The sequence below is a fragment of the Balaenoptera physalus genome (assembly GCF_965194825.1).
Source record: "Balaenoptera physalus genome assembly, chromosome: 6".
Taxonomy (NCBI): domain Eukaryota; kingdom Metazoa; phylum Chordata; class Mammalia; order Artiodactyla; family Balaenopteridae; genus Balaenoptera; species Balaenoptera physalus.
The window spans coordinates 123,296,378-123,312,450 of record NC_138885.1 but is presented as its reverse complement, the minus strand read 5'-3'; the positions used below and the strand labels follow the sequence as shown (position 1 = coordinate 123,312,450).

Genomic DNA, 16,073 nt, shown 5'->3' with positions numbered 1-16,073 from the left:
GTTTGTTTCAATTTTTTTTTTTAATTTGGAAACTTCTTTGAAAATGCAATAACCCTAAATATATGGCCTTTTTAGGTTGAAGATTTGTGGAGTTATCTTTTTTTTTAATAAAATTGAAAGATTAAATATTGCAGGGAGTTATCGTTTTCTACCACATCTCTCATTAGTAATCATTCAGTGAAGATATGTGTGATGCTTATAGAATTTTAGAGTGTTGGAACTGGGTCTTAGAGTTCATCAAGTCCAGTTCCTTGATTTGACAAGTGAAGGAGCCAAGGATAGGCAAGTTAGGTGAGTTGGGCTGGGTCACACATGGGGAACCCAGGGCGCCTGCCTCGCAGTGTTCCTTCCACAAGACCAAGTTGCCTATCTTTATAGTGGCTTTACATTACTCATTCACCAGTTAACTCTTCTAGAATTTCTGCTTTAAGATCTGGTCATCCAAGTTAATGGCAACCTGAAAGCTGATGTGACACATTTTTTTTAACCTTCTATACAGAGTCTTTTCTCAGAAATTTTACTTCATATAGAGATAAGCTGAATAAAAATCTGTTTCCTGAAACAGATTATGCCATATATATGAGGTATAATTTTTTTTCTTATTTGAAAGGTTGCAGAGAGCTGAAATGGTAAATTGGAGCATAATTTGTTGTGGATATGATACTTTTATATATAACTTTTATATTAATGATGCTTCTATAAACCATAAACCAGTGTCTTAATATAATGACTCTCCTGCCTCAATAAGTTCCTTAGACATATTTCTCAGAAGCCTCTAAGTTCCCCTTTCATGAGACAGGCTTCAAGAAGACAGAATAAGCAGGACACAGATCCTGCTGTCAAGGAACCTACAGGGGGAATGACCACTGCATACCAGCTTTCACAGTAAGCTGGTAAGGCGAGTGCCTTGAAGTTTCCAAAGAGCGAGATGGTGTGGTTTCTTAAGAGCATATGGGAAAGCGTTAGTGAGTTTCTGGAAAGTGACATAGGCCTTCGAAGGAATAGGTGGGAGACAGGGGAAGCAAGGCAGACTACCAGAGCAAAGGCAAAAATGATGGGAAACATAGCCTCGTGCAGTTTGGTTTGACTACAGGGTGAGGAAGAAGCTTGGGACTACATTTAGAGTCCTGAGTGCTAGAATAAGGAATTGTAGCTAATTAGCTGGAAAATATTGAAGCTGCTGCTGCTTTTTTTTCTTTTCCTTAAGTGAGTGATGTGATTAGATCTGTACTTTGAAGGGATTAATCTGGCAGCAGTATGTAGGTTGGGCGGCATGGAGAGTAGAGGGGAAGAGAATGGTTGAAAGGTGTTATAGTGAGAATAAGGACTTGACTTTGAATGTTGGCCAAGGCTATACCAAGGAGAAGACTGATTTAAGAAACTTTATGAAGGTAGAAGCTACAGCATTCAGCATTTGGAAAAGTTCCACTTGGAACCTTTTATGCCACTCGGAACCTTTTATGATACAGCTCATATGTGTTGATCTTTTTTTTAAGTTCTATTTTCATCATTCTAGACCTATGATATTATAATTTTAATCCTTTTATATTTTAGCACCAAAACAATATAATACTTAGTACTTAATTTCCCTAATATGTAGATGTCTATCATTTTGGCTTGGAGTGTGTGGGTGTGGGTTTGGGTGGGTGTGTGTGTTTTCAAATTAGAAAATACATTCATAAACTGTAACCACTTACGATATGGTTGTAGATCTTTATGTTCAGTTTTTTAGGCCAGATTGTTACTGGTGTTGGATTTTGTATGAGGACAGAGGCCATCTTGTGTTTCCTGTTGAATTTACTTTGGCTCTCATAATAGAAATTGTAATGTTATATTTTGATTATCTATTTTGATTATGTAATGACAAATATGATTACCTTTTTTTTAAATGGTTGAAGAAACCAAGACCTAAGGAAGTGGCTTGTCAAAATAAGTCAGCAGTAAAGTTGGTGTAAGTTCTTCATCTAAAATTTAATATGTGTATATATATATATATATATATATATATATATATATATATATCTCCTAAGTAAATCTCTACACAGGAATTTGGTTGCTGGGGCGTGTTTAGCTACATCATTTCCTCAGATTTATTGTTATTTTGCATAAGGCTTTTTCTGCTTCAAGAAAAGGTCTTCAGAGTATCAAAAAAGTCAAGAAGAAACAGATTAAGAGCTACTGTTTCCTGCCATTCTTGATTACTGAGTTGTCTTCTATTACTCTGGCATATGGTTTACCTTTTAATAATTAAAAGTCCCTGGTGGCTTTGCCATTATAATTGAGCTAAGTCTGTTCACCAGAGAGTCTTGCTAATGTCAGTCCATTGGTAGATATACCTACTCTCTCTCTGTCGTTTCTAATGAACACCACTGACTTCCTTTTGTGCTGCTTTGTTTGGTGGTAGAGAGTGGAACAGAACTTGATTCCCTCTTGAGAAACTTGGCCCTGTCCACTGTGAGAGAAATCTGGAAACTCATTTCATTGATCATCCCATTGATCTCAGGGAGTTGTGTAACCTGGCTTCTCATGCAGACAGCAGCCCTCTGCAGCCCGTGGATCTCTGAGAAGCACTCCCAAGTCCTGTGAGTGCAGCCGCAATTAGAAGCCATGGTCACTTAGTCTCACAGAGTTTTTATTTGCTGAGCGCCCCTGCAATTAGGAACACAAGGTGAGGTAGAATGCCGAACTGCTGATAGAATAAGGGCAGTCGTTGAGTAGAAGAACGTTTAACTTTTTAACAGACTGTAGAGCATTTTGAGCACTTGGAACAACTCATGTTTTAGTGGCATTTGATCGGATCATTACAGCATATGTACACGCTTTTTTTCAGACTTCTTCCCCTTTGTTTTTGTGGTTTGTTGCAAACTAAATTATGTTAAAATGCATTTATCCTTTTCAAAACCACTTCTGGGCAAGGAAAATTCGCAGCATTTTTGTGTTTAGAACAGTTATGTGGTTCCTGGTCAAATCAGTGGCGAAAATAATTTCTTAGGGAAGGTAGTAGGCTTTGTGTGCGATTGGCTGCATTGACTTGAGTGTGTATTTTTTCCCCTTGAATTTGTTACTATTTCAGTTTTGTTTATTCACAAATCTATGGAAAATGTCAGTTTAACCTGAGACAAGATTCCTGATGGAAAAACAGAAGTTTTAGTACTTTGAGTTTTGACAATTCTAATTTTCATGCTGCTCAGAATTCATTTTGTGAAATGAAAAATAATCTTGTAAGTAATAGGCACATTTAATCCTGCACCATATGTACCCACAGAGGTTATTTAGATACCTTCTGTTACAGCATCACCAAATGATCATTGACTTGACCTGTAGGTCATGACCTTTTTCCTCTTTCAGGACACCTGTGAAAGATTTCAGATGCTAAAAAGTATGGGTGAAATTGTGATGTCTCCCTGGCCTTCATACTGGTTTTTAGTGTAACATGAGCTTGGAAATATATGAGAAGAATATGTATTGAACAGCTTGCTGGAGTAAAGGTGTTCCCATTTATGGTCTGATTTACACAAAAGTCTAGGCTGGAAAGAAGGGGGATCTGTATAGTGTCTCCACATTTTTAGTTACCATCAGCAAAGACATTACTGTGTTAAGGCACCACGTTTAAAAGAAAAAAGGTTTGGAAGTTTTTAAGCTTCTGACCTTATTACTCTGTGTAAAAAATGTCCTTAATCCTCTGATTCTCTGGTTTTTTCTGGTGTTTGAGGCAAGCTTTCAAGTACTACAGTTTTTGTTACCTTCTTTGAAGGCTTTATTAAGAGCAATATTAAACACGTCTGCAGTGATCACCACACGTCAAAACAGCGGGATGACATGGGTCCACAGTGCCCGTTAAAGCCTCAGCAGTTATCGTGATTCACGTAGCCCTGTATTGTTCTTGAGTGTGTTTTACTTCCTTGCCTCACTCTCTCTTATATGTATGAGGCAGAGTTCTCTCCACTCATGCTCACCACCTCGTGCTTTTGGTGTGCCTTGGTACCCACCTGACATCTCAGTACTCATTGTTGGAGTGCGTGTTCCACAGCAGGTCCCACTTGAATGACTTGGTCAGCTCACTTTCCCATCTGATAGGTCTTGAAACACAGTGTTTCTCAACTTCTTTTTATTATCTCTCCCTTAAGGAACCTTTTAGATTTTTTTCCTAATTGTCCCTCCATAAAATGTTAATACCACTGGTATACTGCATATTTATTATGTACTATATGTATAGCTTTGCTTTATACATAAAAAGTATAAACCTTATTTTTAAAATTCAATTCAGGGTTAAGAATAAGTAAACATTTTTAAGTTAAGAGTTAAATTAGGGAGTTCTGGTGGCCTAGTGGTTAGGATTCCAGGCTTTCACTGCTGTGGCCCAAGTTCAGTCCCTGGTCGAGGAACTGAGATCCTATAAGCCTATCGGTGCAGACAGAAAAAAAAAAAAAAAAAAGAGAGAGAGAGTTAAATCAAAAAACTACTAACATTTAACTTTGTATCTGCTGCATAGGTTTTAATGTTACATACTTATATAAATTGTAGTGCATCAAACTATATATGCCAATTGGCAATTAATTTAAATATATAACTGTAACCAAAAATTTTTAAAAACCATTCAAAACCCACTTTTCTAGCAAAAGTAAAACAGTTGAAAAATTAATTTCTTAAAAAGTCATTTTTAGTGAATTTAACTTTTCCTTGATAAGAGAAGATAACTTTTAATTAGCTGGTAGTCAGATATTGCTGATGTTTTTTCTTTCCAGCACTTGATGTAGTTAATGATGTGTTGAATAATAACTTTTTAAATTAGAAACTGTTTTTATTTAATTCTCAAAGCCTGAACTACGCAGGGAAGCTCTCAAGAGCACACAGAAACAGAGTCCACAAGGCAGCCAATGGTGATTCCTGGCACATGCAGGTCATCTCTCAACATGACCTTGCAATTGAGCACTTGATACAAAGTCTTGCAGTCACTGGATCAGAGCTATCTGTCGCCATAGTCGTGGAGCGCAGATCTTGCGTACATTTGCTATGTTTTCCATGTCAGTGCTGCTCCTGTAAAGCCCAAGACAACCCAGTGAGACGAACTGAATACTAAGGAGTACAGTTTTGTTAAATAGGGTTCATCTTTGGAGGGCTCCAAACCACTGTAATATAAGATTTTTTTCATACCCCCCTCTCCCCAACCAAGAACCAGTTTTCATTCCCCTTTGAGAATGCATGCTGTGACTTAATGCGTACTTTGGAGTTGTTTCAATTTAACTGTATGTGCTGGGCAAAAGAGAGAGAGAGAGAAAGGTATTTTTATTTAACACCTTGTACTCCTTTTTTTCTTGCTTCCAAACTAGACCTTGGCTTCCACTGTTCTACAGAAAAGGCTATGGCCCAAATAAAAAGAGATGCAAAAGAAATTCATTTCCAGTTTCAAGGACCCAAATCCTGAAAGTTGAGAGGATTTTTAGGGTGATTTGTACTGCTCAGGTTTTTTTTCCCCCGATTCTTTTCCATTATAGTTTATTACAAGATACTGAATATAGTTCCCTGTGCTATACAGTTAATCCTTGTTGTTTATCTATTTTATATATGGTAACGTGCATCTCTTAATCCCATACTCCCAATTTATCCCCACCCCCTTCCCCTTTGGTAACCATAAGTTTGTTTTCTATGTCTGTGAGTCTGTTTCTGTTTTGTAAATAAGTTCATTTGTACTATTTTTTAGATTCCACATGTAAGTGATATATAATATTTGTCTTTTTCTGTCTGACTTACTTTACTTAGTGTGATATTCTCTAGGTCCGTCCATGTTGCTGCAAATGGCATTATTTCATTCTTTTTATGGCTGAGTATTATTCCACTGAATTTATATGTCACATCTTCTTTATCCATTCATCTGTTGAGGGACATGTAGGTTGCTTCCATGTCTTGGCTATTGTAAATAGTGCTGCTGTGAACATTGGGGTGCATGTATCTTTTTGAATTAGAGCTTTCGTCTTTTCTGGATATATGCCTAGGAGTGGGATTGCTGAATTATGTGGTAATTCTATTTTTAGTTTTTTAAGAAACCTCCATACTGTTTTCCATAGTGGCTGCACCAATTTATATTCCCACAGTATAACAGTGTAGGAGGGTTCCCTTTTCTCCACACTCTCTCCAACATTTATTATTTGTAGACTTTTTGATGATGGCCATTCTGACCGGTGTGAGGTGATACCTCATTGTAGTTTTGATTTGCATTTCTCTGCTAATTAGCAATGTTGAGCATCTTTTCATGTGCCTGTTGGCCATCTGTATGTCTTCTTTGGAGAAGTGTCTATTTAGGTCTTCTGCCCATTTTTTGTTTGGGTTATTCATTTTTTTGTTTTTGTTGTTATTAAGTTGCATGAGCTTTTTGTACATATTGGAAATTAATCCCTTGTCAGTCACATTGTTTGCAAATATTTCCTCCTAGTCCGTAGGTTGTCTTTTCATTTTGTCTATGGTTTCCTTTGCTGTGCAAAAGCTTCTAAGTTCGATTAGGTCCCATTTGTTTATTTTTGCTTTTGTTTCCATTACTCTAGGAGATGGATCCAAAAAATATTGCTGGGATTTATGTCAAAGAGTGTTCTGCCTATGTTTTCCTCTAGGAATTTTATAGTATCCAGTCTTACATTTAGGTCTTTAATCCATTTTGAGTTTATTTTTGTATGTGGTGTTAAAGAATGTTCTAATTTAATTCTTTTAACGTAGCTGTCCAGTTTTCTCAGCGTCACTTATTGAAGAGACTGTCTTTTCTCCATTGTATGTTTTTGCCTCCTTTCTTAAAAGATTAATTGACCGTAGGTGTGTGAGTTTATTTCTGGGGTCTCTGTGCTATTCCATTGATCCATGTGTCTGTTTTTGTGCCAGCACCATGCTGTTTTGTTTACTGTAGCTTTGTGTTATTGTCTGAATGCACTACTCAATTCTGATCTTACATATGTAAGTTTGGCTTTCCTCAGGGAGGAGCAGCTTTACACGTTGGCAGCACCCTGGTTTTGGTACACTGGTGTGCTGCAGCGACCACTCTCCTCTGAATTCCTAGAGAATGATGTGTTCTGGTACACTAAGTATTAACCCTCTAAGCAGTCAATTCAGCTTTAATCCAGAAGGATTAAAAGGATGGATGGGTGGAGAGAAAAAGAGGTACACATATTGAATACATCTGTAGGTAGGGTTGATAAGTAAGTGCTCCTATCTGCAAAATGTGCTTTTCCCCTTGATGTATTCACATTTAGTATTTCCTTTTCTTTCAAGGTGTAGGACGAGGGCAATAATTTTTAGCCCCTCCCCTTTTTTTTGAGAATTGATGGAAGAAACTCGTATAATGTAAACCCCATTTTATTAACTTTTTAAAATTTTGAAACAGTTACAAGCTTATTAAAACAGGTGCCGGACAAAAAACTTTTCCTGAACTGTTTGAGAGTAAATTGCCAACCTGTACCCCTTAATACATTAGCGTGTATTTCTTACAAACAAGGACATTGTCCTACATAACCAAAATATAATCGTCAAAACCAGGAATATATTATTCACGTTAATGTTAACCCCATCTAATCCTTATACCCTGGGCAAGTTTTATCAGTTATCCTTTATATCAAAGAATCACTTGTTGCCTTTAGCTGTCATGTCTCATTAGCCTCCTTCTGGAGAGTTCTAGAATAGTCTCTCCTTGACTTTCATGACCCTGACACTTTTGGAGATTATAGGCCAGTTATTTTGTAGTGTGTCCCTCAATTTGGGGTTGTCTAGATTCAAGTTAGGCAACTTTGGAGGAATGTTGCAGAAGTAACGCTCTCTTCTCAATGCATCCTATCAGTGGCACCCAATTTCCACTTATAGCTGATAATGTTCACTTTAATCACCTGATCAAACTAGTATCTACTAGGCTTCTTTACTGTCAAGTTATTCCTTTCTCCATTATCATCAATAAACATTTTGTGGGGAGGAACTTTGAAATTATGTAAATGCTCCGTTCCTAATCAGTCCTCCTATTTGTATATCTATCTCAGTATGGATTCATTATTTCCTGTTTTATTCAGTGTATTTTAATCCATTATTTATTCTGATTCTCACATTGTCCTCACCTTGGCCAGTGGGAGTCCCTTCAAGCTGGCTTCTGTATCCTTTTAACATGTTCCTACTATTCTTTATTATTATTAGCACTCTCTTGCTTTGGGCACAAGAAGATATTCAAGGCTTATCTTGATCTTTCCATTGTCCCATTTCTCCACCCTGGTTCCTTTTAGTGGGGAATGGTGTCTAAAAGTCAAGATGTAGGGTTCTAGTTGCACACAGACACATACATATACTAACTTACTCCTATATCTATACATATTTTAAAGACCGTAAGCCCACAGCAATACCTCCATTCCAGTCCAACACCTTAGGATTCATTCCAGTTTTCTCCCCTTCTGTATTTGTACCTCACTTCTCCAACAGTGAGAAACCTGGTTCCCATGATTCATAATTTATTCACTTACTTGCTCATCGCTCCTGTTGGTAACTAAACTCCATCTTGTCCCCTGCGTGTCTGCCCTGCTCATCACTCACTCTCAGTCTCTGACTGCCCTCTCGGGACTGTTCCCCTCCCACCTGTGGATGCCCTCCCTGCCCCCTTTAGCTCTGACACCCAGTGCCCACACTTGAGTGAGAGGATTTCTTCCTTCCTCAGCCCCTTTAGGGCTGGATTATTCTGGAAGGGAAGGAGAAGACTTTTTAAGTCTTGAGAAGCTTTTATTGGTAGGGAGGTTCTTACTAAAATGAAAGGGAGAAAATAGTTGTATATGGTGATGCTTTTTTGGATGTGGGTGATAATATAGGAAATATATTTCTGGGCTCATCTTATATTGTTTCTGCCTCAGACCTGGAATCAGCTATATTGCCAAGTGGCCCTGGTTCCTTGTACCGGGAAGTCAAATTTAGATCACAATCTAGGTGCTAAGGTTGCTCATTGCTACTGAGCGAGTCATTGTTTCTAGGACTTTTTAGTATGCAGAAGAAAACCTTTTTTAAAAAAATGTTTTTTTTTTTAAAGAAAAGCCTTGAGTTCATATGGATAGTTCCAATTTATGTTCAGGATTAGAGGATTTTTACTTAATATGTTTGTCTTTATAGTAGCTCTTTTTCTTTACATTGAAAATCTTGGTTCCTAATGAATTTACGTTATTACCTATTTATCCATCTTTGTTTCAAAATATCAATATTATTGCTAATAACATTGTTAGAAACAGTTTAAGCTTTATCTTCAGTTCTTTTTGTACTTAGAAAATATTCTACAAAATAAAGTACATTTTGACCAACATATTCCCAGTATTTCTTTTTATCAGGCAAGACTGTAGAAGCCTTAAATAACTAATGCTTGCACTGATTTTTTAAAATATAATATTAATTCACAATCTGCTTTGTTTAAAAATTAGAAATGCATATTTTACTATGGACTTTGGGGCAGTGGGGAGGCAGACCTTAATCGAACATCCATTTGGTATCTGTCTTCTCTGGAGTTTCTTTCATCTGCCAGCACATTTCTTCCCTCCTCGTTATGCTGCCTTTAGAGAGACAGTCTTCAATATATTACAACATTGCAGGAATCCCACAGATTGACATTCATTTAAAGCATTCCTGCTGCTTTTCTATAAATGATAGGCCGACCATCTGACTGCATTGAGGTCCCAGGTGTGGTTTTGATCTTGATGGATTATTTTGCTTTACATTAGTGTTCAGTAGCTGTGGCCTCATCTCCACCTGCTTGAGAAATAAATGCCAGTAGTCACTTGGGTGACGTGGGCAACCCATCCCCCTCCTGGAAATACCTCTGAGCACCTGCTGGCCCTGGTGGGTCGTGGGTCAGGAACGTTGTCTTCCTGCCGAGGGTTCTTCTAGGCCCAATAGGCCACATACGAGGCCGGCAGCGCGCCTTCAGACCCCAGCCCTCCACACTTGCAGCCTTGCAGCCTTGCGTCTTAGTTGTTCCTTCTTCCACTCCTCCCCCTTCAGGACCCTGTACTCTCATTGTTCCCATTTTGCCCTTTTTAAAAAAATTTTCTTTTCAGGAAAGCATCTGACTTGAAGTTCAGTTGATACATATCAGTGTGAACTTAAGAGATGCTTTAATTTTGGGCATTCTTTCTCATTGTGAAAGGAGAAAAATTTGGTCCCTTTATGAAAATGTCAGGTTATTAGCTTTAGAAAGGGTGGGGCAAATTTAGTGGAATAGAAAAACCTCTCCATGTCCTGAAACCACACCCAGCTGACAGCCACACACACACTTCCTTATGTGAAAAGAGCGTGTTTGGAAGGGGTGAGAGAAGAAACGGGAACAGCAACATGGCCCAGTATATTAGCACATAGGCAGACATTAATTACCTGCCTTTCTTTAAACAATAAACCGTGTGACTGTAGTTACAATAATTTTATTTCTTTTGAATGATGTTGAAGCCAGCCCATAAAGAGTAAACAGTTGAGCAGAAATATCAGATAAAATGCCTTGCTCTAAATGTCTCTAGAACTTCCTGTTGTCTCTTCTGTGAGACCTGTTTTGATGTGTCCAACATTCATCAGTAGCTGTTAAATATTTTATCATTGTTGTTTTCGCAGCCACTACACTTTGACACTCTTCTTCCAGAAGGGAAGGGTTTCTGCTTATTCTCTTTATCCCTAAAGGCCCCTAACTTGTTCGTGAATTGCATTCTCTGAACAAAGATCTCCTCTTGGAATTATTTTCCTGGACTGCTTTGTTGCTTTTTATTTTTTTTTCCCACCAGTGGAACTGAAAAAAAAGGTAGCAAGTAATTGGTACTATGCAAAGGAAAATTTTTAAAAAATCAGTGTTGTACAAAATAAGATCAGTATAATCTTATATTAAATTTGTGGTTTGTTGGTACTACCATTGCTAGAAGTCCACTGTTTAACATTTTGATATGTAATTGAACTGTACAATAATTGGCATTGTTTTACTTGTGTGGTACTACCTTTGGCAAAAGGAAGAAACCAAAAAAGAGCAACAAGTAACATATATGTTACAGGAGCCCTATTTATAACAGTGGATAATTGGAAACAACTCCAACATAAAATACTTAAAGAACAATTTGGCAAACTACGACATATAAATATAATGGCATATGATAAACGTGAATTATAAACTAAGTTGAAAAAGCAGATGTTAAGATGGTACAGACTCTTATTAAAATGATAGGGAGGAATACATGTTGTTGAGCCCTAGGAGGCATGATCAACTGTGATGTAGTAACCGTAACTCTTGTATGTTGGGTCAGGTCCTTCTGTTGTGTTAGCCCATGTGATTTAGGACTTAATCCCTTTATGCCAGTTTCTTCATCTGTAAAATGGGAATGATAATGTCTGTCCTGTCTGTACCACAGGGTTGTTGGGAGAGGCAGATATAAAAATCTGGGACAGCATTTTGTAATGGGTGGTCACTCTCCAGAGTGCCCTCCGGGTAGATACTAGGTCTGCCCTTCAGAAAATCAGCATTGGATAAAGGAGTCACAGACTGGGGTTCAAGAAGGAACTGGGTCCTCAGCTCTGCTGTTACCTGGCTGTATGGTTTTCTTAACCTCTTTGGTATCCATTTTCTCATATTAGAAATAAAGGCATGGACAGAATCACTGCCAGGGTCATTTCTAGTTTTAAGATTCTGCAGGACTTTAAATGGTTCAGAAGCAGTCTCTGCCGCAAGGTCTAATGTAGCAGCTCTTTTTCTTCGCCTTTTTAGATGGTGTCACTGTGGTGCTTATTTATCTGTTTAAATTATTCCAGTCTTGTTTCAGGAATCTGGAACTTATTCCTTAAGGATGCCTGTGTTATATGGGATTTTAAAAAATGTAGTTCTGTCTTCCCTGGCAAGCTCTAGGTTTTGTCTATATCATGTTGTGTTAATAATATTGTAGAGCATACTTGGTTATGTCCTAAGGCTAGAGGTTGTCAGTCTTTTTTTTTTTTTTTTTTTTTTAAAGGTTTTGTTTATTTAATTTTAAACCAGAGGAGGTTTGCAAACATGAAATGGACAGCTTGACCAAAAGTTTGCAAACACTATTCCCTAGGCCTTCTGTACCTTGGGGCCACACGCAGAGGTCCTCACTCTCCGGCCTATGCTACTGCTTGCCTCGGGCAAGTCCCCTAATCTCCTTGTGCTTCACTTTTTCCATCTGTAACTTGCCTGTCCTTGGGGCTTGGCCAGGGCTGCACTGGGACCAAGTCACTCCCTTTACTGGGGGTGAAAGGAGATGAGTAGAAAGCAGCATACTTTGTTTTCACGATCTCATTATTGTCTTCTTTTTCTTCTCCACTCCCTACTTGTCTGCTGAAGTTTAATTCTGAAACTACAGCACGTCTATGATAATGACATGTTTGAGGTTATGTTTATTCCATGCTGGCCAAAGGTCTCAATTGAGTAAGTTAACTAATTGTGAAATTACAGGTGCAATCTCAAACACTCAACATTTCCATTCTTTCCTTTAATTAGCCCTAGAATAGTCTGTTTATTATTGTTGTTTTTATTATTTTACTATAACTGTGGAGAAAGTATTGATAATAAAGTGCTCATATTTGGTTGGAGAAATGGTCGTTTAAGGGTTTTTATCAGATGAAAGACTAGGAAAGACCCATTTTACTGACCCAGGAAGGCAGGGTGATGGCCCATGCCTGTTATTTTCGGTTGTTATTCTGCATCTGTCCTGTGAACATTAAAGAAATGTGAAAATTTGGGAGGAAATGATTCAAGTGCCAGACAAATGTAGGATGATGGCATTATTTTGGAATAGGAATTTTCAAAACAAGCCAATAGACAGGGCACTTTTTAACCTAAAGTTAAAAATCCTTTGGTTTTACACAAATTAGAGACGGATTTAAAATTGCAACTAGATGTATCACGTTTAAGTTCTCCTAACTTTTTTTTTTAGATATAAACTTTCAGGGCATGTATTGCTTTTTTTTTTTTAATAAATTTATTTACTTATTTGTTTTTATTTTTAGCCGTGTTGGGTCTTTGTTGCTGCGCGTGGGATTTCTCTAACGGCAGCGAGCGGGGGCTACTCTTCGTTGTGGTGTGCGGGCCTCTCATTGCAGTAGCTTCTCTTGTTGGGGAGCACCGACTCTAGGTGCACGGGCTTCAGTAGTTGTGGCACGCGGGCTCAGTAGTTGTGGCGCACGGGCTTAGTTGCTCCGTGTCATGTGGGATCTTCCCGGACCAGGGCTCGAACCCGTGTCCCCTGCATTGGCAGGTGGATTCTTAGCCACTGTGCCACCAGGGAAGCCCCTCTCCTAACATTCTTGATCCTCTTCAGGTTTTGAAATATGAGTATGTGTGTATGAGAGACAGATGGTTAAGATGAGACTTTAAAATAGGTCCTAAGGGCTCCCTCCTGTGAGCGCAGGCTCCCTCTCTGAGTCCGTGCTGTGGGTGTAGGTGGGCCCAGTGCTCCTCTCCCGTCCAGTTGCCTCCACGTTAAGGGTTAACCAAGTCTGCAGGTGTGTTGGGATTAGCACTGTAAAGTTGTGTAAGGGGTTTTTCTTTCTTTTGATCTTCAGAAAGGGATGAAAGATAGCCATTAAACTCAAGGGATTAGGTCCCCTCTCTTTAAAGACTTTAGGTACCATAAATATTTCACTTCAGATATAAGGTGAAGACTTGTCTATATCTGGGGGAAAATGGGTGTTTTATATTACCAGTTGGAAACTATTCATTCTCCATTTACAAATTAAATGGTCTTTGCAGAGAACTTCTCTTCCAATCCGGAGTGTACTAAGATCTGAAAAAATGTGTGTTTATATCATGGTAGTTATGCCAATTTTGCCTCCTCATATTCCTAAACCTTTTCTTTTTATACGTTCATGTCTTATCTGCGTTGTGCCTTTTCCGCCCTGGCTGCTCCCTCACTCCACTGAGGCACTCCAAAGCTCCCGGTTCTAAAACTTAGAGAACCACCACCCTTAAGAATGATACCCTACTCACATGTTATAAATGTGTGGTCGGGTTTTTTTTAAGCCCTATATTTTGTCTTTTTTTTTTCTTCCTTTAAATTAGCATTATTTAGAAAAGGAAAGTGAGGTTGATGTGCTGGTGGCATAGTGAGTTATGGTTACTACATTTTCAGAAAGTGGTAGGAGACCAGAAGAAAGTCCTGCGTGGGAAATTATAATTGCAGCCCCATTCCACTCTTGGCCGGTCACCTACTCTGTCAGTTTCACTCCAGAATGGAACACTGGCTTTTATTTTATTTTTTTTTTCCCTTTGTGTGATTTCCTAGGATGGGTTACTGGACCATGGAATGGATAATTTTATATGTATCTAATTGTATTAGAATTAGGGCCTCGGGGGAGGAAAGGATAGGGTTTGGGTAGATGCCAGCCCTAGAGTCAGCCTATTAAGTGATTATTTCTTCCTCCCACCCCATGATGCATCATCAGTCATTTAGAACAGATTTAAAACACATTCTGTTGGCCCAGTGGCTTACTATATTTATATAATTCTGCATTTTGTGTTTCATCCCTGAATTTGGGGACTTACGTGTGGTTATTTTTATTAAAGCTCATGATGATAGCTTCTATTATTGGCTATGATGTATGGGATACACTGACATTCCTTTTCCAGTGTTCCCCACCCTCCTTTTAATTTTGTTCTTTTTATTATGGAAAACTTGATGAAGTACCAGATTGAAGGCAGTTACAGTATGTGGATTTGAACCCCAAAGTATGTATTAGTAATGTGAAGAAAGGGAAAAGTAAAATTGTATTAGTGGATGATTTTTAGAGATGGATTAAATAAAATACCAAATGAATTAGTTGAAAACAGCCAATGGCAGGGGGTTTAAAGATTAAGGAATTAAGCCTTATGCTTGATAACACCTTGGAGCTTTCAGATTAAGGGTCTGCTCAGTTACCGCCTTAAGCTTCTACTTCCGATGCTTCACAGAATTATAGGAATAACTCTATGTGTAAAGCGTATCCAAACTTTGGGCCTATAATATTACTCCAAAAGAAAGACGGGGGCAAAAAGAAACTGTGAAAGGTGTTTGGCAACGAGCAAGAGAGGGAGCTCACAAACTCTTTGAAGGTCAATTAGCCAGAAAATGTGCTGAAGACTGGGTGCTGTGCTGGATTACTGGCCCAAGAATTGCCCCCGAGGTCCTCAAAGCGGTCCTGCCGTTTGAGCACAGAGAGACAATTATAGACCTTGAGGAGATGCTACAAAAGCTTTAATTAAGGGACTTACTTACACCCCACTAAGTTCTGGAAATTAAATTCTTGTTTGCGCTTAACTGATGTTTCTTTTGTCTGGGTTTCCGCATGTACTTCAACAGAGGACACTATTTTTCCCAAGTCTGTTTTCCATTCGAAGCCATTTTGCTGTGATGGATACCAGCAAAGCTGAGGGTTTAAACGGTATAAGAAACTAGGTAGAAAAGTGGACTGAGAGGCTTTTTGCTGGAGAGTGTTTTGGGCACAGGTTGAAAATTGTAGTATTTATGTACCTTGGTACAACAGTAAACCAGAACTCTGTTTGGGCCTAAATGCGTGATTAAAAGAAGAAGAAGGTACTTTTTGAATTTTAGAATTCCCATTCACAAGGCAACATGATTTCCCTTGAATTGGCAGCTTTAGGACTGTGGACACAGCGGGCTGCTCTTCTCCAGAAATACTTTTGTTTGCTAATGAGATAAAAGTGGCCTCTGGCTACCATCCAGGTCTGATTTTTCTTAAGCCTAGACCCATATTTAGGTTCCATTCAGATGTGACTTCTTTTACTTCTGGAAAGACTCGGATTTAAGTTGCCTTGGTCCTAACTAGAGCATTGTGATCACATTGATGTGCTGAGCTCCCCTCCTGCTGATGGAGGAGATGCTCTCATCTTTGAACTCGGGCCTAATTGCTGCCTTAGTGGGGTGGTGTGTTCCCTTTTTTTTGTTAGTGAAGCAATTCTCTTTCTCATCTGCCCTTCTTTGAAGCCATTCACTTCTGTCTGCAAAGTTTGGTTTGAACCATAAAGATTTTTAAAAAGCACTAAGAAATGCTTATGTTCTAGTAACTTAAAATTGTCTTTCAGTATTTCTAGTTCACAT

At 38.5% G+C, this 16,073-nt stretch overlaps 1 protein-coding gene across 5 annotated transcripts in view; it reads left to right on the top strand.

Moving 5' to 3' along the window:
- The window catches only part of FARSB (phenylalanyl-tRNA synthetase subunit beta), a 65,500-nt gene that overhangs the window by 46,126 nt on the left and 3,301 nt on the right, over positions 1 to 16,073 (top strand). The gene's annotated exons all lie outside the window — the stretch shown is intronic.